Source organism: Suricata suricatta, chromosome 3 (genome assembly GCF_006229205.1).
Source record: "Suricata suricatta isolate VVHF042 chromosome 3, meerkat_22Aug2017_6uvM2_HiC, whole genome shotgun sequence".
In the NCBI taxonomy this organism is placed as follows: Eukaryota; Metazoa; Chordata; class Mammalia; order Carnivora; family Herpestidae; genus Suricata; species Suricata suricatta.
The window spans coordinates 90,687,640-90,712,750 of NC_043702.1; the positions used below are offsets into that span (position 1 = coordinate 90,687,640).

General features: G+C 36.7%; 1 protein-coding gene across 1 annotated transcript in view; it reads left to right on the forward strand.

Annotated features, from left to right (window-relative positions):
• Window positions 1–25,111, forward strand: part of ZRANB3 (zinc finger RANBP2-type containing 3) — a 281,276-nt gene that overhangs the window by 48,316 nt on the left and 207,849 nt on the right. The window lies entirely within an intron of this gene.

The window sequence follows — 25,111 nt, forward strand, 5'->3', positions numbered from 1 at the left end:
AAAAAAAAAAAAAAACCTAAGAAAACCAGCAGCTCCCTCTCATGGATAGGCGTGGTTTGATGTGGTAGGTCTTCGAGGCTGCTCTCAGAGGCTCCGCCTTGGTGTTTGCGGGGGGATTAGATAGGCAGGCGGCACACCAAGTTCTGCTGAAGGAGAACTGTAGGCCACTCTAATGAGTCCGGTCTCCTTTTGCCCCGGTTGAGCAGAGTTGTATTTTCCAGGCCTGCCTCGGTTCAAAGTTCCAGTCCATGCACTCTTTATGCTACCACAGATGGTGTTTTTGTTTTGGTTGCTGGCTTCTTAGAGGGAGTAATCGGTTTGTCTTGGCTCAAGCTGGGATTTCGGCTGACCCTGCTCAGGTATCCTTCAGGTTCTCTTCCTTCTGGAGTCCATATTTTCTCCTTCCGCTCTTACAGATGAGAGCAATGCCCTTCTCAGTTCGATCGATGGGACAGACGGAGTTTACAGAGCTCCCTTCCTCTCCGCCATCTTGGCTCCTCCTTCTGTATATTGTTTATAAATTCTATGCTGGATTTATTTATTCCACATACATATGTTGAGCTCATATCCCCACTTTACAAGCCAGGGAGCTAAGGTACAGAGGTAAGAAGTTTTTCTTTGTGTACTGGTATAGATATAGGAGCCAATATAAGTTTGATTCCAGAGACAGTGCTTAAGGAAATTGTGAAAAGGTCAGTATGTCTGGAGTGGTGTGGTTGAGACAAGATACATCAAATGAGGCTGGAAACTTGGGTGGGGTGAGGTCGGGAAGAGAGAAACTAAACAGGCAAAGTAAGGACAAGGGAGGCAATCAAGTTTGTTTTTAGGGTGAGTAATGCCAAGCCTATGTAAATGCTAATAAAAATGACCCAGCAAAAATGGACAATCAGAAGATACAGGTGACAGAAGGGATAATCAATACTGAAGGGTCTGAGAATGTGAAATGGGGTGGGACACCTCCCGAGAGGAAGGAGAGGAGTATGGTTCTGAAGTGGGTGGGTTAGGATTGGTGCTGGCACGTTGGGGGTGGTTAATATATCACATGTACCAGACTATTGGGCTGCTTTGTTTGTGCACGTGATCTGTAAGTGATCTCTGTGGCGTGCTTACAAGAACAACCACATCCAGTTTAGAAGTGCTTGTGGAATACATTTGGGTGTGTAATAACTGAAGAGGATAGAACAGGAGTCTTGGTATTTGGGGGTCTTAATGGAGAAAGTGGTGACTGCATAGTACAAGGGGGATAATGAGGTAATGCTCTGCTCACTTTGAATGGAAGCCACTTAGCACAGTCTGAATTAAGCTTGGGTCTAGGAGAAGATGTAGCAAGAAAGACAGCTAAGTCATAGGAAGAGGTACTGGACTGAGAGAGAAACACCTCCTGCAGCTCATTTACCGTAAAGGAAATGAAAATGTGTGATAACTTTTCAGATCAATGAATCATAGAATTCTAAAACTGAAGGGTACTTATGTACTATTACTGTCCATTTAATAGATGAGAGAACTGAGACCTGTAGAGGTGAAGTGATTCATCAAAGATCTGAAATACAGATATTGGTAGCAAGGTCTAAACTCAACTTGCAGGTTCTTAACTCATAGTTTACTGTTCTTGCCATCACACAGTGCCGCCTCCCAATTCAGCTACTTAACTAAAACTGTTGTAGCAAGGCCTTATATATTTGAAAATTCCATAATGCCTCCTCCTCACCTCTCCAGACTTTTGTCCTCTTATAATAACTTATTTATTCATTCTTCGTATGTTGTGTTTTTTAGATTCTTTACTCTCTTGCTGACTCTCCTCTGAGTTGTTAGCATTTAATTGATTTTTCTCTTCAAGTATCTAATTGAGATTGTCAGCTATTTGGTCTGCATAATATCTGTTAGATGAAACCATCAACTTTATTTTGCTACTCATTAAATATTTGTGATGTGGTAGGATAAATACTCTCAGAGTGAATATGCTATTTCCTTATTATATTTTAATTACCTTATTTAAAAATTATACCACAGCATCCTTTTTAAATTAAAATTGTGTCTTTAATTTTATCTTCTCCTTAACTGGCCGTTACCTAATCTTTTCAGGTAAATCTTTGAAAGTTTAAAAATTCAGGTCAAGTGACAGTTCATTATGATTCTCAGGATGTAATCAGACTGGCTATTCCAGAAGGAATTTGGTGAACAAACACAGCGATGACATTTCATATTTTTCTGAATTCCTTTTTTTCCCGTTCTGGTGGATTAAGTTAATTTGCAGAACATGAAATTGAATATATATGTGAATTTGAAAATAAATGTTTAAAAACTCAGACTTATACTCCTGAATATATATTTCATTGCGTTTTTATTGGGACCAGTGGGTTGGGTGATGACAGAATTAGATAACTGGCAGGTAAGGGGAAAATGTTTATCTGTACTTTAAAATACAACAAGAGCTAAGAATTTCTGAATCTACAATATTTTGTGTGAGTGTCCTTTAATATGTCTGCTCAGGATTTATATTCTTCATTGGTGGAATGAAGAGGCTTTTTCCATGTGTGCGGGAATCATGTACATCACACCTGCTATGCACTGGGAACTGAGGGATACCTTTCCAGTTCTAACCTTCTGTTCTCCTTCGGCTTTCCTGTGGACCAAAATGGCTTCCACCCAGTTTTTAGTTCCTTGTCATGTGAGCGTGCAGTCAGGTTGAGGCTGCTTCTGAGTTCATCCTGCCTTCCAAGTTACAAAGCCTTATAACTGAATGGTGCTGAAGTAGTCGGTATAGTGTTCTTTTGAGGCAGAGCCAGTCTAAGCAGACTCCCATTCGGTGCTTATTACAACAGTAAATGATAGATCCTTATGCCTTAGGAGTTACATAACTGGCTTATGCATGCTGTGAAATAAGCACTTGTAGTAGTTAACTTTTTTATGGTAGATCCTCTTCAGAACAACCCCTCAACTCTACTTGAAACTAATTTGTGGAGGCCAGGTCTGTAATACATGCCAGTGTGGCAGGCTGATTGCAAGGGAGCATGTACTTCCTCTCTCAGAGGATGACTACTGCTTGGGTCGAGCCAGTTATTTCCATGCCAGAGGACCCATCCAACATTGCCACATTTCTCAGTTTTTCAGGGATTTATAAATGAAATATTCTGATTTTTTAATGTTAGCAACAAATATGAATTTAAAGAAAACTCCGTGGGGCCGAAACAAAGCCTCCTGTGAGCCTGATTATCAAGTTGCAGCCTCTATTCCAAGGAGAGCAGACTGACACAGATCCCTGGACTTTTCCATTACCTACTAGCACTGCCGTTTTCACCCGGGTTCTGACGCTGGTGGAGAGGTAGAATAACAAAAGCAAGTGGGAACTTATTTGGCCAAGTTGCATTACGTCATTGCTTATAATTTTTGAAGAGGAAAAGCATTTAAAAAGCATGAAGCATTAAATCATTAACCTATTTTCCCCTGAAAAACTGTTTTGGGTATTTCTGTCAAAATGACAACCAGTCAATGTTGTTTCAAGAATTGACCTTCCCTATCTATTGAATTTGACTACAGTACATCTTTGAGATTTTATAATTCATCCTTTTCTTGTTCTTTTTTCCTCCTAAAATTATGAGAGTTGTGGCTATTTGTACCTTCCACAAATGCAACAAACATGAATAGGTAGAAGCTTATGGTTCTAGAGATGAATGGATTTGGAAGTTGGTCACAGTACTTGGTCCTTCTCTAAATTAGTTCCCAAACTTGAATTTTGAAACCAACTTCTGTGGCAAATGCTTATTTCAGTCAAGAGAAAGTTTCTGGTACATTTTTGTGGAAAAGCCGGGGCAGTTGACATTTGTAAGCAAGACCAAAGACAAGTGACCCAATAAAAATTTCTACTTACTATGGTATCCTCCCAAAAACTTTTTTTAAATGTTTAATGTAGATTCTTTGATATGTAGATGTAGCAGAATAATGATAACTTCTGTGCACACATCAGCTTCAACAAGTTACCAACCCACATAGACCCCCCAGGGTTTATACCTTGTTGGAATTTTTTGTTAAAGCAAATCACAGACTTGTAAATATTATGCTTTTATGGGTGTACTCCTCTCAGTTATATGGAATTGTCCCCATAGAATTTTTCTATTACTGGATGCAGCCATTGGGAATAAGTTTTAAAGTGACTCTGGGGTGTTAGTTGTAAGGATGTAGGAACTTTGTAGTACTTGTGATGAACCAAAGTAAAAAAGACTCCTACACTAGTAGATTTGTCAGGAGAAGTTTCTGTCGGTGCCTTTATGTCATTCATTCAGTCTGTAAAGTGTTTACTAATGGTGCAGCAGCTTATTCATATATATGTGTAAGTGTTATTTTTCTGAAGGTTGAATAAACTAAGGTAATTAATGTTTATCTTATAGTTTGTTGTCAAGTTGGTTTCCACATAACACCCAGTGCTTATCCCAACAAGTGCCCTCCTTCATGCCCATCACCCCTTTTCCTCTCTGGCCCACCCTCATCAACCCTCAGTTTGTTCTTGGTATTTAAAAGTCTCTTATGGTTTACCTCTCTCCATCTCCTTAACTCTTTTTTCCCCTTCCCCTCCCCCATGGTCCTCTGTTAAGTTTTTCCTGTTCCACATATGACTGAAAACATATGGTATCTGTTCTTCTCTGCCTGACTTATTTCACTTAGCATGACACCCTCGAGTTCCATCCACATTGCTACAAATGGCCAGATTTCATTCTTTCTCATTGTATATATAGACCACATCTTCTTTATCCAGGTAATTAATGTATCATCTTACTTTAAGTTACATTTGTCTTCTAATTTGAATTCACATCCAATTTAGTTTTTTCAGGCTAAGAATGTTTATTGAATTCTTAACTCACCTAGAGACTCTGCTAAATGATTTACATGTTTTAAATTATTTAATCCTTATAGCAGTCTTTGAGGCATATATTATTGTCTAGGTTTTGGTAAGGAATGAACCACACTTAATGCATTTAGTGTTCCTTGGGCAGAAAATGGCAGAATCTGGGGCGCCTGGGTGGCTTAGTCAGTTAAGTGTCTGACTTTGGCTCAGGTCATGATCTCACGGTTTGTGGGTTTGAGCCCCTCATTGGGCTCTGGGCTGACAGCTCAGAGCCTGGAGCCTGCTTCAGATTCTGTGCCTCCCTCTCTCTCTGCCTCTCCCCCACTCATGCTCTGATTCTGTCTCAAAAATAAATAAAAACATTTAAGAAAATTATTTAAAAAAAGAAAATGACAGAATCCTTATTTGAATAGTTTGATTTTAACTACTGTTTTTACATCAGACCTTAATGCTAAAGAGCCTATTCAGAGCTGTCTGGTGAGTGTAAGTGCAGTATATTCAGGTTATAAGCACACAGATTTAGTCTCCTACCTGTGGTAATAAACTCTAATACCATAATCTACTATAATATTAATGTTGATTATATTTATTTATAGCAAAAACCTGCTTCGTGAACCTGTCACTAGACCTAATTTATAGGCATTTTGTTTACCACTTACTTGGCTGTGAAGGTCAAACCTGCCATTCTTATTCATAGTGTAATTTATGAATAATGTATGCATCTACTATCCAGGAGTGATGAAGGTGAGCATATAAATATTTCACACTTATCCTCACTGGGAATCTTAGCCTCAATGATAATTTTCAGGCCTTTTCTCTATCACTATGCAGTACAACATTTTGTAAAGAAGAAAATGTTCTGTATCTGTGTCTGTCCACTCTAACACCTACCAGCTCCTATGGCTATTGAGAACTTAAATGTGGCTAGCTAGTGTGACTGAGGGGCTGAATTTTGTTTTTTTGTTTCATTACATTTTTATTTAGGTATAGTTGACACACAGTGTTATATTCATTATAGGGTATAACACAGTGATATATTAACTTTATATTAAGGAAACTTCATTGAAGTTTTTCTAAATTAGGCAATATTCCTAGAAATGTATGTGACTTATGAATTGGGAAATTAAGTTTTTTTGTTGTTCTTTTGTTTTATTTATTTTTGTTTTAATTTTAATTTTAATTCCAGTATAGTTAACATACAGTGTTAGTTTCAGGTATATAATATAGTGATACAACAATTCTATACATCATTCAGTATTTACAATGATAAGTGTACTCTTAAACGCCTTCACCTATTTCATGAATCTCCCTGCTTACTTCCCCTCTGGTAATTATCTGTTCTCTATAGCTAAGTGTTTGTTTCTTGGTTTGTCTCTTTTTCATTGTTTATGTTGTTTCCTAAAGTCCATATATGAGTGAAATTATATGGTATTTCTGTTTCTCTGATTTCACTTAGCATTATATTCTCTAGATCCATCCATTTCGCTGCAAAAGGCAAGATTTCATTTTTTTTAGCGGCTGAGTAATACTCCATTGTGTGTGTGTGTGTGTGTGTGTGTGTGTGTGTGTTTGTACACCATATCTTCTTTATCCATTCACCTACTGATGAAAACGTGGGCTGCTCCCATAACTGTCTATTGTAAATTATGCTACAATAAATATAGGGGTGCATATATTTTTTTGAATTAGTGTTTTCATATTCTTTGGGTAAGTCTACTTCTAATTTCTTGAGGAATGTCCAAACTGTTTTCCACAGTGGCTGTACCAGTTTTCATTCCCACCAGCAGTGCACAGGGTTCCTTTTTCTCCACATTCTCTACAACATTTGTCTCTTGTATTGTTGATTTTAGCCATTCTCATGGTGTGAGATGATATCTCATTATGGTTTTGATTTGCATTTCCCAGTGATAGTGGTATTGACCATCTTTTCATATGTCTGTTGGCCATCCATATGTCTTCTCTGAGAAAATGTCTATTCATGTCTTCTGCCCAGTTGTCAATTGGATTAGTTGTTTTCTTGTGTTGCATTCTATAACTTCTTAATATATTTTGGATACTAACCCTTTATTGGATATGTTCTTTGCAAATATCTTCTCCTATTCAGAAGATCGTCTTTTACTTCTGTTTACTTCACTATGTAGAAGTTTTTGTTTTGATGTAGTCCCATTAGTTTACTTTTACTTCTGTTTCTTTTGCCTCTGGAGACACATCTAGAAAAACGTTGCTACTGCCAGTGTCAGAGAAATTACTGCCTGTGCTATCTTCCAGGATTTTTATGATTTTAGGTCTCACATTAGGTCCTTAAACGATTTTTTTTAAATTTCTGAGGGAGAGAGACAAAGAGAGAGCATGAGAGCACATGTATGCATGAACCAGGAAGGGACAGAGAGAGACAGGGGATCCAAATGAGGGGCTCGGACCCACAGACTGTGAGATCATGACCTGAGATGAAGTCGGACACTCAACTGACTGAGCCACCCAGGTGCCCCCCGTCCTCTGGCTTTTCAATTCCTTTGCATGAGGAATGCTTTTCCATCCCTTCACTTTCAATCTCCATGTGTCTTTAGGTCTGAAACGAGTGTCTTCTAGGCAACATATAGATGGTTCTTGCTTTTTTATCCATTTATTCACCCTTGTCTTTTGATTGTAGCATTTTGTTCATTTACATTTACAGTAATTATTAATAAGTATGTACTTGTTAATGTTTTTTACTTTTTGGATTGTTTTTGTACTTTGTTCCTTTCTTCTCTTACTCTATTGTCTCATGATTTGCAGACTTTATTTAGTGATATACTTGGACTCTTTTCTTTTATTCTCTTTTTATATACCTTTTAGTGGTTTTTGGTATGTGGTTACCATTTGGTTTATATATAACATCTTTTGCATAATAGTAGCCTGTATTAAGTTGATGGTTGATTTAGTTTCAATCGTTCTTTACCCTTCTCTCCCAATGTTATATGTATATGGTATCATACTTCACATGCCGGTATTTTGTGAATCCCTTGACTGATTTGTATAAATAAATTTATTTTTATAGTTTTTATGCATACTTATGGTCTTTTCTTTCCACTCAAAGAGACCCTTTGAACGTTTCTTGTAGGGCTGGTTTAGTGGCCATGAATTCTTTTATTTGTCTGGGCAAGTCTTTATCTGTTCTATTCTGAATGATAGCCTTGCTGAATAGAGTATGCTTGGCTGCAGGTTTGTCTCTTTCAGCACTTTGAATATGTGTGCCACAAATCATGCCACTCCCTTCGAGCCTGCAAAGTTTCTGCTGAGAAGTAGCTGATACCCTTATGGGATTTCCCTTGTATGTAACTGTTTTCGTTCTTTGCTGTTTTATAATGAATGCATCATCACTACTTTTGTTAACATTTTAATTATTATGTGGCTTGCTGTAGACCTTCTTGGGTTGAATTTGTTGGAGTTCTCTGTCTAGATCTTGATTTCTCTTTCCTTCTCCAGATTCTAGAAGATTTCAGCTATGATTTCAGTAAATTTTCTGCCCCCTTTTCTCTCTGTTCTCCTTCTCAGAGCTCTATAATGTGAATATCCTTATGGTTGATGCTGTCACCACCTTCCCTGTTTTCATTTATTATTATTATTTTTTATCCTGTTCATCTTGAGTGCTTTCCATTACTCTGTCACTAATCCATTCTTCTGCTTCCTCTACTCTAATATGTCTTCCATTTAGTTTATTTTTAATTTCAATTACTGAGTCTTCATCTCTGATTGGTTCTTTTTTATATTTCTTATCTCTTTGTTAAAGGTCTCACTGAGGTCTTCCAGTCTTTTCTCAAGTCCAGTGAGTATTTTTATAAGTATTACTTTAAATTGTCTATCAGTCATATTACTGTCTCCTATTTGTTTAGGTCTGTTGCTGTGATTTTGTCTTGTTCTTTCATTTAGGACATATTTCTCTGTCTCCTCAATTTTGTCTTCATTTCAGTGTCCTTTTTTATGTGTTAGGAAAGTCAACTGTGTTTCCTGGTATTGAAAGTAGTGGCATTATGAAGATAGAATCCCGTAGTGCCTTGCTGTGCAGGGTCCTTTGTTCACTAGGGCTTGGCATTTCAGGGATATCTCCTATTTGTACACCTTGCTGTTGTGGCTTCAAATCAGTTGTCTGCTATCGCTCTCTTTACCTATTGTGGATCAAGTTTGGTCTCTCTGTTGTTAGTGGGCCAGTCTGAGTCCTCCTTGGGCCTAAGTTGAGTCAGGACAGGCATTTGCCAGAGAAACAGTAGCACTGAACTACAAGGCACTTTCCCTGTGTTGTCCCCTGAAAAGCTTTCGTTGGTAGGCAGGCCTGCAATCAGACCACATGTCTGTCCCCTAATCCAGTGCCAGGACCTCAATCTGACTGTGGTTATATTCCCCTCTCCCTGGGGCAGGAGTAACTTTGGAATAGTGTTGACATCAGAGTTGCTTGCATACTACCAGCAGGGTTGCCAGAATGGGCTCTGGCTAGGGGCCTGTGGAAAGGACATATCTGCAGGAGAATGCAGGGTTGAAATGCCCAGTGCCAGCAAGGTTTATAAAGTACTTAATTGAGTTTTGCTCTGAGAAATCTTATTGGAGTAAGGAGTATAATTTATTAAATTGAACACTTAATACTTTTACAGGAAATAAGAAATTGCCTTACTCAGATAGCAGAGACCTTATGAACTAAACTTGCTTTAGTTTATTTTATGCAAAAATTATTAAATAGAAACTTGAAAATATTAGCTAATTGACAATAATGCTTTTTTTAAATGTTTTATTGACTTTTGAGAAACAGAGAGAGACCCACTTTTGTGAGTGGGAGGGATGGGCAGAGAGAGACACACAGAATCCAAAGCAGGCTCCAGGGTCTGAGCTGTCAGCACAGAGCCTGACATGAGGTTCGAACTCATGAGCTATGAGATCATGACCTGAGCTGAAGTCAAACGTTTAACCGACTGAGCCACCCGGGTGCCCTGACAATAATGCTTTTGGATCAGTAGAAAATTTTAAGTCCAAAAGTTGAGAGCCATTTGGTCAATTTGCTGTTGAATCAGTAGACAGGAAAATAAAAATTATAATTGCAGCAGGGAATTCTTGTGGCTGCATTTATAAAAACAAACAAGGAAACAAACAAACAAAAAATCCTTGAAATAGCAAATCTTAGCCAGATCAGGAAGAGATGTGTTAAAATACATTGCCTCTCCCACCCATATTGAGCACCTTCTCACCCTGTGAATATTCTGATATTTTCTTCCTTTCTGTTTCAATTGATTTTGTTTAGTGAGAAATGTTAGTGATTGTGGTGGTATATGAAAATGATGGAAACAATGGGAGAAAAAAAGACTTTGAGGCCAAAGTTTTAAACTTTACTGTTTGGGATAAAGCAACTAAAGATTTGATACTTTAAATTTTTCCTATTTTTAATTTAAAAGGTTTTATTATTACCACTGTCAAATTAGTGTAAATAAGTCAGCTGGCCAATTTCTTTTTCTCCTTCCTTTTCATTATTAGTATTCCAGAAGATTATGTTGTAATTCTGAATAGATTTCGCTAAAGATAACTACATTGTTAAAAAGTTTTCTTCATAAAGAAAATCTCTAAATAAGTTATGGCCCTGGAACTGGATGAAACTTTTTTCTTTGTTCATTTCTTACTTTTGTAGATCTTAATTTTTTTTCTGATTTTCAAAGACAGGTAGAAATTTAAATACTTTTTTTTATTCAAAGCATCATAAATTTTCAGTGGAGCAAAGGACTCTGATTTCTCCTCTCAGACCTCTCTTCAACAGAATAATAATAGGACATTTATAATAGGAATTTGTAGTAATGCTCAGTCTTCTCTGGCCAGAGCATCCTTCTTTCTTTTTCCTTTGATTTGAACTTCAGACTTTACTCTGGGCAGAGTCAGAGGCACTAACATAGTCAGAATGAGCTGAAAATGTATTAAAATGAGGTGAAATGAGTTCTATTAGCATATTGATGGCACTGCAGCCCTAAATATCTCAAATGTATGACAATAATCTTATGTTTTAACTGAGAAAAGAATGAAGCAGGAGTTAACAGAGTGGAATGATTGTATTTCTTGCATAATTACCAATTTGATTAGATTATTATGATGTTGTAAATTATGAGACTCTGGGAACCTGTCATACATGTGAGAAATGTCACAATCACTTTCTTTTATTTCCATTTCAGTTATTTAGGAAGAGATTATAAGGAGTAACATGGCTGAGGAAAAGAGGTTATAAGGAGTAACATGGCTGAGGAAAAGAGGTTTCAGTAAACCTGGATTAGAATTTCCCAAACCACAATGTTTGTCTTCTGGACTAGGAGCTAAGAGTCCTAGATTCTAGTTTTATCCTAATGTTAATTATGTTTCTGACCTTGATCAACTTACTTACCTTCTCTTGATCAGTGTTTTATTTTTCACTTGAAATCTATATTTGGGTTTTCCAGAGAAACAGAGCCAACCACGTACATATATGTATATACACACTTATATACATATATATACACATATATGTACATATATACACATACACAGACATATAGGTGTGTGTGTGTTTCAAGATTTATTATATGGAATTGGCTCACATGATTATGGAGGCTGAAAAGTTCTAAGATCTGCAGTTGGAAAGCTGCAGACACAGGAGAGTCATTCAAAAGTTGTGAGTCATTTGGTCACAAAAGAGTCATTCATGTAATTCCAGTCCATGTGTGAAGACCATAGAACCAGGATAGCAAGACATAAGGTCTAGTCAAGAAGGTATATGCTTGAAACTTAAGAAGAGCTGATGTTTCAGTCCAAGACAGGAAAAAACTTGTCTCTGCTTGAAGACAGCAGAGCAGTAGCAGTTTCTCTTTACATCTGGGAGTAAAGCCTTTTTGCTCTATTCAGGCTTTTAACTTACTTACTCTGATTAGGGAGGGAAATGTGCTTTACTTTGTCTTCTGATTCAAATGTTAATCTCATTCAGAAACATCCTCACAGACATGCCCTGAATGTTAGACCAAATATCTAGGCAACCCATGAGTCAGTGAAGTTGACCATCAAGGTAACCATCTTAATGTTGCTCCCCTCACTCCCACCCCCAGCTCTTTTAAGGCTAGGAAATATATACAAAATATATACAGGTGAGGTATTGTTTCTAAGAAAGCAAACTAATAAAATTAGTATTGTAAACCTACAGCCTGACTTAAAAAATGGAACATTAGTGATGATGTGGAGAAAAAGGGCAAAATTCGTGTAGATAAAATTAAATCTCCTTATGATTTGCATCTCATTGACAAATACTTGAGGCACACTGAGTGACCTTCCTTAGGGAATTTAGAACTGCCTTAATGTTAATACTTTGCTACAGGCAAAAAGCAACCTTAGCTTGACATTAGCCAGATGTCCAGGATCCTCTAAGTCTTCTTTAACATATGAAAATCCTGTTGGAACCTTCCTTTATCTCTACCCTCCCCCAAATATATGTTAGCAATCATCCTTCAAACATATGGCCCACTGATAAACATCTGAAGAGTCTCATGACCCATCTTTTACTAGACAGTAGTAAATAACCTTATCTTAACAGCTAGTCTCAAAAGGTCCTGGAATCTTGCTTCCAAATTCCTTAGAGACTTAAGCAATCCATCCTTAACCCCCACTATGTAAAAAGTATATGATCAGTCACTCTTCACTATCCCAGTGCCACTCTTTCTGTGCACAGGTTCTGTCCCTGTGCTTTAGTAAATTCACATGGTTGCACTGAAAATGTCTTAAGAATTCTTTCTTGACCTTTCACTCCTGATTCCAGCATCACATCAAGTGATATTATTGAATTTAATATAAGGTGTTTCTTTTTAGTTTTGAAATATTAAAGTATTACAGTAGATTTTGGTTTTTTTTGTCATAAACTTTCCTGGTTTAAATAATGTTTATTGAAATTTGCATCACTTCTTTTTCATCAGTAGGGCTCAGTGTCCCTGTACTATCAATCTCATAAGTTACTGAGCACTTAATTTAGTATATAATAAAGATGATTATTCATCTTGGGACTCTAGAATTCTTAACATCTCCATTTGCATGCCTAATAGACATATCAAAACAATATATCTAAAACCAATCTATATCACAGATTCAGTGCAGTCCTGATCAAGATTCTAGCAACCTTTTTATTTTTGTAGAATTGTCAAGCTGTTCCTAAAATTATAAAATTCATATGGAAATGCAAGGTATCCAGAAAAGCTAAAGCTATTTTGAAAAAGAAAAACTCACATTTCCCCATTTCAAAATTACTGCAGGGGTGCTTGGGTGGTTCAGTGAGTTGAGCATCCAACTCTTGATTTTGGCTCAGGTCATGATCCCAGGGTCATGAGATCAAACCCTGTGTCAGGCTCCACAATGATGTGGATGATGAATGGTAACACAAATACCAAAGGATCATAATAAATTACTATGAACAATTAGGTGCCAACAAATTGTACAACCTATATGGATAAAGACTGAATTATAAAATAGAAAATCTGAATAGACTGTTTACTAGTAAGGAGATTGAATAGGTAATTAAAAACCTCTAAACAAAAGTCCATAACCAGGTGGCTTCACTGTTGAATTCCACCAAGTATTCAAAGAAATTAATACCAATTATTCTTAAACTCTACAAACAATAGAAGAGAAGGGAACAGTTCCAAACTTATTTTACAAGGCAAGCATTATCCTGATACTAAAACCAGACAAGGATGCCACAGGAAAAGAAAATTACAGGACAATATCCTTGATGAATAAAGATGTAGAAATCCAACAAAATATTAGAAAACCACATTCTGCAGTGCAGTAAAGGATTATATACTATGGTCAAGTGGAGTTTATTCCAGGAATGCAAGGATGTTTCAAAATCTGTTAATCAATCAATGTGATAGATTATGTTAACAAAATGAAGGATAAAAATCATATGATCAATCATCTTAGTACATGCTAAAGAAGCATTTGCCAAAATTCAACATTCGTTCATGATAAAAACTCTCCAGAACAGCCAAAGCAATCCTGGAAAAGAACAACAAAACTAGCGTCATAGTTCTGGATTTCAAGCTATGGTATAAAGCTGTAGTCTTTAAGACAATATGGTACTGTCACAAAAAGAGACACATAGGTCAATAGAATAGAAAACTCAGAAATGGACCCACAACTGTATGGTCAATTTATCTTTGACAAAGCAGGAAAGAATACACAATGGAAAAAAGACATTCTCTTCAACAAATCGTGTTGGGAAAATGACAGCAACATGCAGAATGAAGCTGGACCACTTTTTTTTTTTTTAATTAAAAAAATTTTTTTAATGTTTTTAATTTATTTTTGATAGAGAAGAGACAGAGCATGAGAGGGGGAGGGGCAGAGAGAGAAGGAGACACAGAACCAGAAACAGGCTCCAGGCTCTGAGCTAGCTGTCAGAGCAGAGACCCTGACGCGGGGCTCAAACCCACGAACGCGAGATCTGGCTGAGCCAAAGTTGGAGGCTTAACCGACTGAGCCACCCAAGTGCCCCGCTGGACCACTTTCTTACCCCATACACAAAGTAAATTCACAATGGTTGAAAGACCTAAGTGTGGGAAGGAAACCATTAAAATCCTAGAGGAGAAAACAGGCAGCAACTTCTTAGACTTCAGCTCCAGTAAGTTCTTAACTTGTCATGTTGCCAAAGGCAAGAAAAACAAAAGCAAACATGAACTATTGGGACTTCATTAAGATAAAAAGCTTCTGCACAGAGAAGGTTTAGTCAACAAAACTAAAAGGTAGCCTATGGAATGGGAGAAGATATTTGCAAATGACATATCTGATAAAGGATTAGTATCCAAAATCTATACAAAACTTACCAAACTCAACACCCTCAAAACAAATAATCCAGTAAGAAACAGGCAGAAGACATGGATAGACACTTTTCCAAAGAAGACTTCCAGATGGCTAACAGACACATGAAAAGATGCTTAACGGCATTCATCATCAGGGAGATACAAATGAAAACCACAATGAAATACCACCTCACCCCTGTCAGAATAGCTAAAATTAACAACACAAGAACCAACAGGTGTTGGCAAGAATGCAGAGAAAGGGGAACCCTCTTGCACTGTTTGTGGGAATGCAGACTGGTGTAGGCACTCTGGAGAATAGTATGGAGGGTCCTCAGAAAGTTAAAAATAGAACTACTGTATGATCCAGCAATTGCACTACTAAATATTTACCCAAAGGGTACAAAAATACAGATTTGAAGGGGTGCATGGACCCCGATATTTATAGCAGCAAGAGCCAAACTATGGAAAGAGCCCAAATGTCCACTGACTGATGAATGGGTAAAGAAGATGTGGTATTTATGTACAATAGAATATTACTCAGGCATAAAAAAGAATAAAGTCTTGCCATTTGCAACAATATGGATAGAACTAGAGTATATTATGCTAAGCAAAATTAGTCATAGAAAGACAAACACCATATGATTTCACTCATATAGAATTTAAGAAACAAAACATGAAAATAGGGGAGGAGGGAAAAAGAGACAGAAAACAAACTGTAAGAAACTCTTCAAGATAGAGAGCAACCAGGGGCATCTGAGTGGCTTAGTTGGTTGAGCATCTGTCTTCTGCTCAGATCATGATCTCACAGTTTGTGAGTTCAAGCCCTGTGTTGGGCTCTCTGCTGACTGCCCAGGGCCTGGAGCCTGCTTCGGATGCTGTGCCTCCCTCTCTCCTCCTCACCCACCTGCGCTCTATCTCTCTCTCTAACAAATAAATGAGAGAGCGCACAGAGGATTGATGGAGGCAGTGGGTGGGGCCTGGGCCAGATGAGTGATGGTTATTAAGGAGGGCACTTGTTATGATGAGCTCTGGGTGTTTTTTGTAAGTGATGAATCACTGAATTCTACTCCTAAAACCAATATTGTACTTTATTTTAACTAACTAGAATTTAAATAAAATTTTGAAAAGTAAAAAAAATGGCAATGAAGCGGGTATAGAGGGAATATACGTGAAGATAATAAAGGCCATATATGACAAGCCAAGAGCTGACATCATTCTCATTGATGAAAAAGTGAAAGCTTTCTCTCTAATATCAGGAATAATGGAAGGATGCCCACTCTTGCCACTTTATTCAACATAGTGTTGTAGGTCTTAGCTAGAACAAAGATATAAGAGGAAAATAAAAGCCTGCAAATTAAAGAAGAAGAAATAAAATTGTTGCTCTTTACAGGTGAAATGATGTTATATATAGGAAACTCTAAAGACTACAGGACAGTATTAGAGCCAATCAATGAATTCAGTAAAGTAAGAGGATACACAATCAGTATACAAAAATCTGTTGCATTTCTATATACTAAGAGTGAAGTCTCAGAGAAATTATGAAAACAATCCTATTTACAATTGCATCAAAAAGAATAAAATACCTAGGAATAACTTTAACCAAAGAGGTGAAGGACCTTTATGCTGAAAACTGTAAGACATTAAAGAAAGATATTTAAGACACATACCAATGGAAAGATATTTCATGCTCATATATTAGTAGAATCAGTATTGTTAAAATGTCCATATTCCCCAAAGCAATCTATAGATTCAGTGCAGTTCTTATCAAAATTTCAATGGCATTATTCACAGAGTTAAAACAATCCTAAAATTTGTATGAAACTACAAAAGGTAGTTTGTAGCCAAAGCAATCTTGAGAAAAGAAGAATATAGCTGGAAGCATCACATTCCTTGATTTCAAACTGTATTTCAAAGCTATGTAATCAAAATAGTATAGTACTTGCATAAGTAACAGCCACATAGGTCAATGGAACAGAATAGAGCCCAGAAATAAACCCACAAACATATGGTCAATTAATCTACTATAAAAGAATAAATATATACATTGGGAAAATGAGAGTTTCTGTTAGTATTGGGAAAACTGGACCACTCTATTATACCATGTAAAAAAAAATAACTTAAAATGGATTAAAGATTTGAACATAAGAAATAAAACTCCTAGAAGAAAACATAGGCAGTCAGTTCCATGACATTGCACTTGGCATTGATTTTTTGGATCTGACACCAAAAACATACACAACAAAAGCAAAAATAAATAAGTGGGTCTATATAAAAGTTAAACCCTAAGGGGCGCCGAGTGACTCAGTTGGTTAAGTGTCTGACTTCAGCTCAGGTCATGATCTCGCGATTTGTGGATTTGAGCCCCATGTTCGGCTCTGTGCTGACAGCTCAGAGCCTGGAGCCTGCTTCAGATTCTGTATCTCCCGCCCTCTCTCCTCCTTCCCCACTCGTACTGTCTCTCTCCTTCTCTCTCAAAAAAAAAAAAAAAAATTAAAAAAAAACCATTCTGCACAGCAAAGGAAACCATCAACTAAATGACAAGATAACCTACTAAATGGGACAAAATACTTTCACATCATATATCTGATAAGGGGTTAATATCCAAAATATATAAGGAATTCATAAAACTTAATATAAAAACATATAATCTGATTAAAAATGGGTGGAATATCTGAATAGACATTTTATCAAAGAAGACATAGACACATGGCCAACAAACACATGAAAATCACTGATCAGCAGAGAAATGCAAATCAAAACCACCTCACATTTGGAATCTACAATCAGAATGACCAGAAGTAACTAGTATTGGTGAGGATGTGGAGAAAAGAGAACCATGTACACTGTTGGTGGGAATGTAAATTCCCATACCATCACTATGGAAAATAGTATGGAGGTTCCTCAAAACATTAAAAATAGAACTACCATATATTCAAGGAATTCCACTTCACTTCTGAGAGTTTATCCAAATGAAATGAAGACACTAACTTGAAAAGATATATGTGTCACCATGTGTATCTCAACAAGCCAAATGCCTATCAACTGATGAATTCATGAATGAAAGTTACATATCCATACAATGGAGTATCATTCATCTGCAAAGTGGATGAAATACTGATACAGTTTACAACATGGGTGAATCTTGGAAACATAACTGAGTTAATGAAGCCAGACAAAAGGTAACATATGACTGCATTTATATAAAATTTCCTGGAATTACATAGTTGTACTACTTTGTGACTATATTAAAAATCACTGAATTGTACAGTTTAAAATACTGAATTTTATAGTATGTGAATTGTATCTCAATTTAAAAATACTGGATTTAGTGATTTTTTTTCCCCCCAAACTTGCCCCTTTTTGTCTTGTGTTTCAAAAGCTAGGGACCATTTGAAAGGTGTTCGAATGGTAGAGGTGGCATATTACTGAATCAGAAAGAGACTCAGAGAGAGGTGTGCATGGGCTCTGTTAGTTGAGTGTTTGACTCTTCACATTGGCTCAGGTTGTGACCTTACATTTGGTGGGATCAAGCCCTTTGTCAGGCTCTGTGTTAACAGTGTGGAGCCTGCTTGGGATTCTCTCTCTCCCTCTTTCTCTGCCCTGCCCCAGGTTGTACTCTCACTCTCTCAAAAACAAATTAAGTGAACAAAATAGTTTTATTTTAAAAACATAAACCTTAAGGAGAGAGAGAGACACTCAGAGACCATCAATAGTCTGTGAGGTTCTATAGGAAGATTGTTTACCTCACTTCTGTACATCCTACCAACCCAAAAATCTTTGCCAGGAATCATATAAGAAACGGTCTAATTTCAGATCATTCAGTAAGTGTGGCTTTCTAGATTCCTTGGAAAGATCACAAAGCCTTAGGTGGAACACTCCAAGATGAATGAGAACTCTGTCACCCAGAAGATTAAGTAGATTGACAAAATCTGCCACAAAGCTCCTCCCATCTTTCCTCTAAAAATAGATTGTTTTAAAAAGTGCTTTAACAGAATGGCTGTGACAAAACCAATAGCTGTTCACTCCAGATCCGTTTCCTTTTCTTCTTGGGTAAACATACACCTGGATACATTTCCTCACCTTAGTTACAGGTAAAAGCTAGGCCATGTGACTTAATTCTAGTCAATGAAATATTAGTAAAACCGGCTTTCTGAATGTGTTCCTTCACTTTCCCCTTCTGCCAGCCAGATGGAAATGCTAGGTAATGACAAATCCTCCAAGGGCCTGTGTCCCTGAGTTAACCACATGGAAAAGAGGTGCTTACCAACTAGAAACACTCTTGTCGTATAACTGTATGATTAAGAAATAAATTCTTTTACTTACACACTTTAAGGTCTATTTGTGACTGTAGCCAAGCTTACCATAATTAACATATGGATGACTGCCGTTCTAACAAAAAGTAATGACAAAACAAAAATCTCCAAAGTATGTATTTTGACAGATAGAGGCATGTTAATATTAGATATTTTTATATTCTTATGAATATTTAAAAAAATTTTTTTTCCTCCATAATATTTTATTGTCAAATTGTTTTCCATACAACACCCAGTGCTCTTCCCCTTAAGTGCCCTCCACCGTCACCACCACCTCTTTTCCCCCCTCCCCCTTCCCCCTCAACCCTCAGTTCATTCTCAGCATTCAATAGTCTTTCAAGTTTTGCATCCCTCTCTCTCCCCAACTCTCTCTCCCTCCTCCGTTCCCCCCTGGTTCTCCATTAGGTCTCTCCTGTTTTCCTGCTAGACCTATGAGTGCAAACATATGGTTTCTGTCCTTCTCTGCCTGGCTTACTTCACTCAGCATGACACCCTCAAGGTCCATCCACTTTAATGTTTATTTATTTTTGAGAGACAGGGTGCAAGTGGGGGAGGGGCAGAGAAAGAGGGAGACACAGAATCTAAAGCAGGTTCCAGGCTCTGAGCTGTCACTACAGAGCCTGATGCAGGGCTTGAACCCAAGAACCATGAGATCATGACCTGAGCCAAAAGTCAGACACTTAACTGACTGAGCCACTTAGGTGCCCCTCTCATGAATATTTTTGAAACTTGTTCTAGGACATAGCTAGTTTATTTAGAAATAGTTTGATCTTTTTAGGACTTTTAAAAAAATTTTGTCAAGTAGGACTAAAGCCGTGATGAATGTAGGGCTAATTTTGCCTTACTATAAACAGGACCCTTTCGAGTACACAATATTGCATGAATTGTAAGAACTATTGCTGGTGTGGAGATTATTCTCTCAGATATTTCAAGTGAGTGTTTCATTGGATTCATGCAAGGCCTGATCAGTACTTAGTCAAAGAGGGGACCCTCTGTAGATGTTTGGAAGTCTCTCTGGGCAGCTCTTTCCTTTTCTTTATTCAAACAGCTGTATGAAAAAAATTTTTTTAAGTTTATTTCTTTTTGAGAGAGAGAAACAGAGAGAGAGCGTGCGTGCATGTTGGAAGGTCACAGGGAGAGGGAGACAGAGAATCCCAAGGAGGCTCTGTGATAATGGTGCAGAGCCCGATGTGGGGCATGAACTCATGAACTGTGAGATCACCACCTGAGCTGAAATCAAGAGCTGGTTGCTTAACTGACTGAGCCACCCAGGTGACCTTCAGCACATGAAATTAATCTTGGTCTCCCCAGAATCCCAGTATCCTCTCCTCAGGTCAGGAGACTATGGAGACTACCAGGCTGTACCTGGGTTCCTCTTGGAAGCTCTCTCCAGGCAGTAACCTTTGGCACTAGTACGCTTCATGTCCGTTGATCGGGCTTTCAGAAATTACTACCCTATGTTGGATCCTGTGCAATATCTTAAAAACCATTGTTTTAATGATATTGTGTGGGGTTTTTTGGTTGTTTAGAAAGAAGGATAAACCTAGTCTCTGTTATTCCATTTTAACTGGAACTCTTTGTATAATTGTACAAATAATATAAAAAGCAATAGGAAAAGGCTCTGAAGCTTTATTGCTTCAGTTTAAATGGTGGCCCTTAGACTGTTTAACTTTGGGCAAGTTACTTTTCTCTGTTTCAACTTTCTAATCTATAAAAGGAAAATAGTAGTAATACATTCTATAGGATGTTTGTGAGAATTAAAAGAGTGCATGTGAAGTGCTACAAAAAGTGATGGACATCTAAGCTCTCAGTAAATGAGTTATTATTATTATTATAGTCATAGAAAATTTCTATTGCAAAAAACTTTGGAGTGAGGGAGTTCTTTGTTTCAGCATCAGCTCTACTATTTACTGTGGCCTCATTTAACCTCTTTTAATCTCATTTTGCTCATTACAAAACGTGGATAATGATAGCCCCTACTCATTAAATAGTTGTGTGGGTGAAATAAAGTGATAATGGTACAGCAGTTGGCACAGTTACTGAGCACAGATTAGGTACTAACTGATTGTTATTATTTGGATTATCTATTGCTATGTGATAAATTGCCACAAAGCTTGGTAGCTTATAATAGCAGTTACTGTTTTATTATCTCTAATGGTTCAGAGGTGTGGTGAGGCTCAGCTAAGCAGCTCTCATTCAAGGTCTGCCTGCAGTTGCAGTCAGGCAGCACCAAGCCTGTAGTTATCTTGAAGGCTTTTTTTGTCACATATTCACTTGATTCAGGCTCTTGGCTAGGATTTCTTCAAACCCTCAGAGCATGGTGACTGAATTGTAAGAACAAGCATTCCTAGAGAAATAGGCAGAAGCTCTAGCCCCTTTTATAATAACCTCAAAAGTCACCTAGTATTATTTTGGCTGTAGCCCACGTAACTTCAGGAGAAGAGTCAACATCACCTTGCAAGAAGAGCATATGTGTAATGGAACATATCGGGGCAGTCATTTTTAGACAATACAGTCTGCCACTGTTAGCTATGGTTTTCATGTCCATGTTTACATATATGAAAATATTTTAGCTAAAATATTAGTTTGCTTCCCACACACCACACTTTATAAAATTTTCCATGTACTTTTTAAAGCTTTTTAAAAAAGTTTTTGTTTTAGTTCCAGTATTTAACATACAGTGTTAAATGTTAATTTCAGGCATACAATATAGTGTTTCAACAATTCCATACAACACCAGGTACCGATCACAAGTGCACTCCTTAATCCCCACACCAGGTTAACCCATTCTCCCCCTTCCCCCCGCCACCGAAACTCTGAGTCTGTTCTCCATAGTTAAGAGTCTGTTTCTTGGTTTGTTGCTTGTCCCCTTTGCACATTTGTTTTGTTTCTTAAATCCCACATATGAGTTAAGTCATATGGTATTTGTCTTTCTCTGACTGACTTATTTTGCTTACTGTCTCGATCCATCCATGTTGTTGCACATGACAAGATTTCATTCTTTCTTTTGACTAAAATTCTATTGTAGATAAATATCACATCTTTATCCATTTATCAAGTCTTGGATATTGTAAATTATGCTGCTATAAACATCAGGGCGCATGTATCCCTTTCAATTCATGTTCTTTGGGTCTATACTAAGTAGTGCAATTGCTGGATTATAGGTTTAATTGTAGTTTGAAATTTTTGAGGACTCCCCATACTATTTTTCACAGTGGCGGCACCAGTTTGCATTCCCACTAACAAGGTGAGATAGTTGATAGGTGTTCTTTTTTCTCCATATCCTCACCAACACCTGTTGTTTTTTTGTATTGTTGATTTTAGCCATTCTGAGAATTGTGAGGTGATATCTCATTGTAGTTTTGATTTACATTTCCCTGATGATCAGTGATGTTGAACAACGTTTTATGTGTCTGTTGGCCATCTGTATGTCTTCTTTGGAGAAATATCCATTCAGGTCTTCTTTCTGTTTTTTAACTGGATTATTTGTTTTTTGGACTTTGAGTTTTAAAAGTCTTTATGTATTTTGGATACTAAAACTTTATCAGATATGTTTTTGCAAATACCTCCTCCCATTCCATATATTGCCTTTTAGTTTTGTTGACTATTTTCCTTTGCTGTGCAGAAGCTTTTTATTTTGATATAATCCTAAAGTTTAATTTTGCTTTTGTTTTCCCTTGTCTCAGGAGACATATCTAGAAAAAAGTTGCTATAGCCAATGTCAGAAAAGTTACTGCCTATGTTCTCTTCTAAGATTTTTATAGTTTAAGGTCTCACATTTAGGTCTTTAATCCAGTTTGAATTTATTTTCATATATAATGTAACAAAGTGGTTTACTTTCTTTTTTTTTTTTTTTTTTGTATGTTGCTGTCCAGTTTTCCCAACACCATTTGGTGAAGAAACTTTCTTTTTCTCATTGGATATTCTTGCCTTCTTTATCAAAGATTAACTGACCATAAAATTGTGAGGGGTTTATTTTTGGATTTTGTATTCTGTTAAATTGATCAGTCTGTTTTGTGCCAGTACCATGTCATTTTGGTTACTACAGATTTGTAATATAACTTTAAGTCTGGAATTGTGATGCCTCCATCTTTGCTTTTCTGAGATTGCCTTGTCTATTTTGGATTTTTTGTGGTTCTATACAAGTTTTAGGATTGTTTGTTCGGGTCTGTGAAAAATTCTGTTGGTATTTGGATGGGGTTGCATTAAATGTGAAGATTGCTTTGGGTAGTATAGATATTTTGACGATTTGTTCTTCCAGTCCATGGGAATGGCATGTCTTTCATTTATTTGTGTTATCTTCAATTTGTTTAATCAATGTTTTATGGTTTCAGAGTACCATTCTTTCACTTCTTTGGATAGGTTTATATTCAGGTATCTTATTATTTTTGGTGCAATTGTAAATGGGATTGTGTTTTAAATTTCTTTGCTGTTGCTTAATTATTGGTGTATAGAAATGCAAAAAAATTCTGTATGTTGGTTTTGTATCCTATGACTTACTGAATTCATATATTAGTTGTAATGGTTTTTTTGGTGGAGTCTTTTGGGTTTTCTCTGAATAGTATTATGTCATCTGCATATAGTGAGGGTTTTACTTCTTCCTTACTGATTTGGATGCATTTGATTTCTTTTTGTTGTCTGATTGCTGAGGCTAGGACTTCCAGTACTAGATTGAATAAAAGTAGCGAGATTGGGCATCCTTATCTTGATCCTAAACTTAAGGGAAAAGCTCTCAGGTTTTCCCCAGTGAGGATGATGTTAGGTATGGGTTTTCATGTATGGCCTTTATTATTCTGAGATATATTCCCTGTTTACCTACTTTGTTGAGGATTTCTATCACGAATGACTGTTGTACTTTGTTAAATGCTTTTTTTTTTTTTTTTTGCATTTACTGAAATGATCATATAGTTCTTATCCTTTCTTTTATTAACATGGTATGTCATGCTGATTGGTTTGGAAATTTTCAGCCACCCATGAAACTCAGGAATAAATGCCACTTGATCATGGTGAATTTTTTAAAATATATCATTGAATTCAGTATTTTGTTGTGGATTTTTCCATCTATCCACCAATATGGGATATTGGTCTGTAGTTCTCTTTTTTAGTGATGTCTTTATGTGGTTTTGGTATCAGGGTGATGATGACCTCATAGAATGAACTTCCTATTATATTTTTTGGAATAGTTTGAGAAGAATAAGTATTATGTCATCTGTAACTATTTTGTAGAATTTCCTGTGAAGCCATCAGGTCCAGGGCTTTTGTTTGTTGGGAGTTTTTTAATTACTGACTCAATATCTTTGTTAGTTATTGGTTGTTCAAATTTTCTATTCTTTGTGTGTGTTTCAGTGTTGGTATTTTATATTTCTAAGAATTTATCCATTTTATCTAGGCTGGCCAATTTCTTGACATATATTTTTCCCTAATATTCTGTCTTGGATGTTTGTGTTGGTGTTATTTCTTCTGCGGTGTTGGTATTTCTTCTCCTTAATTTCTGATTTTATTTATTTAAGTCCTCTCTTTTATAGATGAATTTGGGTAAAGGTTTAACAGTTTTGTTGATCTATTCAAAGGATCAGCCCTTAGTTTCATTGACCTGTTCTATTGTATTTTTTGTTTCTATTTCATTTATTCCTGCTCTCTTCTTTATTATTTCCCTCCTTTTGCTGGTTTGATTTTTTTTAACATGAAGTTTATTTAAACAAAAAGACACTTGATTTGAAGGGAAAAGTAGCTATGAGGGATTTCTTTTAGAGTAATTTATCCCTACTTAAAGATAGATTGCCCTACATGTAATAGCTATGTACAAAAAAGTTGTAAAATACAATGAGAAATAAAAAACATTAAAATTCTTCAAACAAGGTAAACAAGGATTTTTATGTTGCTCTTTCTTTGTTAAGAGCAAAATAATTTACTGGGATATAAAGATGAGAGTTGAATGAGCATGCCACTAATGGGAAAGGGGGGTATTTTTATAGAACCAGTATTTTTGCCCATCTCATCTCCATTTGATGCTGATCAAAATATACCATTGGCCTTTTAGTTAAAAAAATGCAAAATGCTTGTGCATATACACAGTTACTGTACAATAAAGGAATGGGGAAAGGAAAAATGAAGAAATAGAGAAAACTATACTATAGTAATCA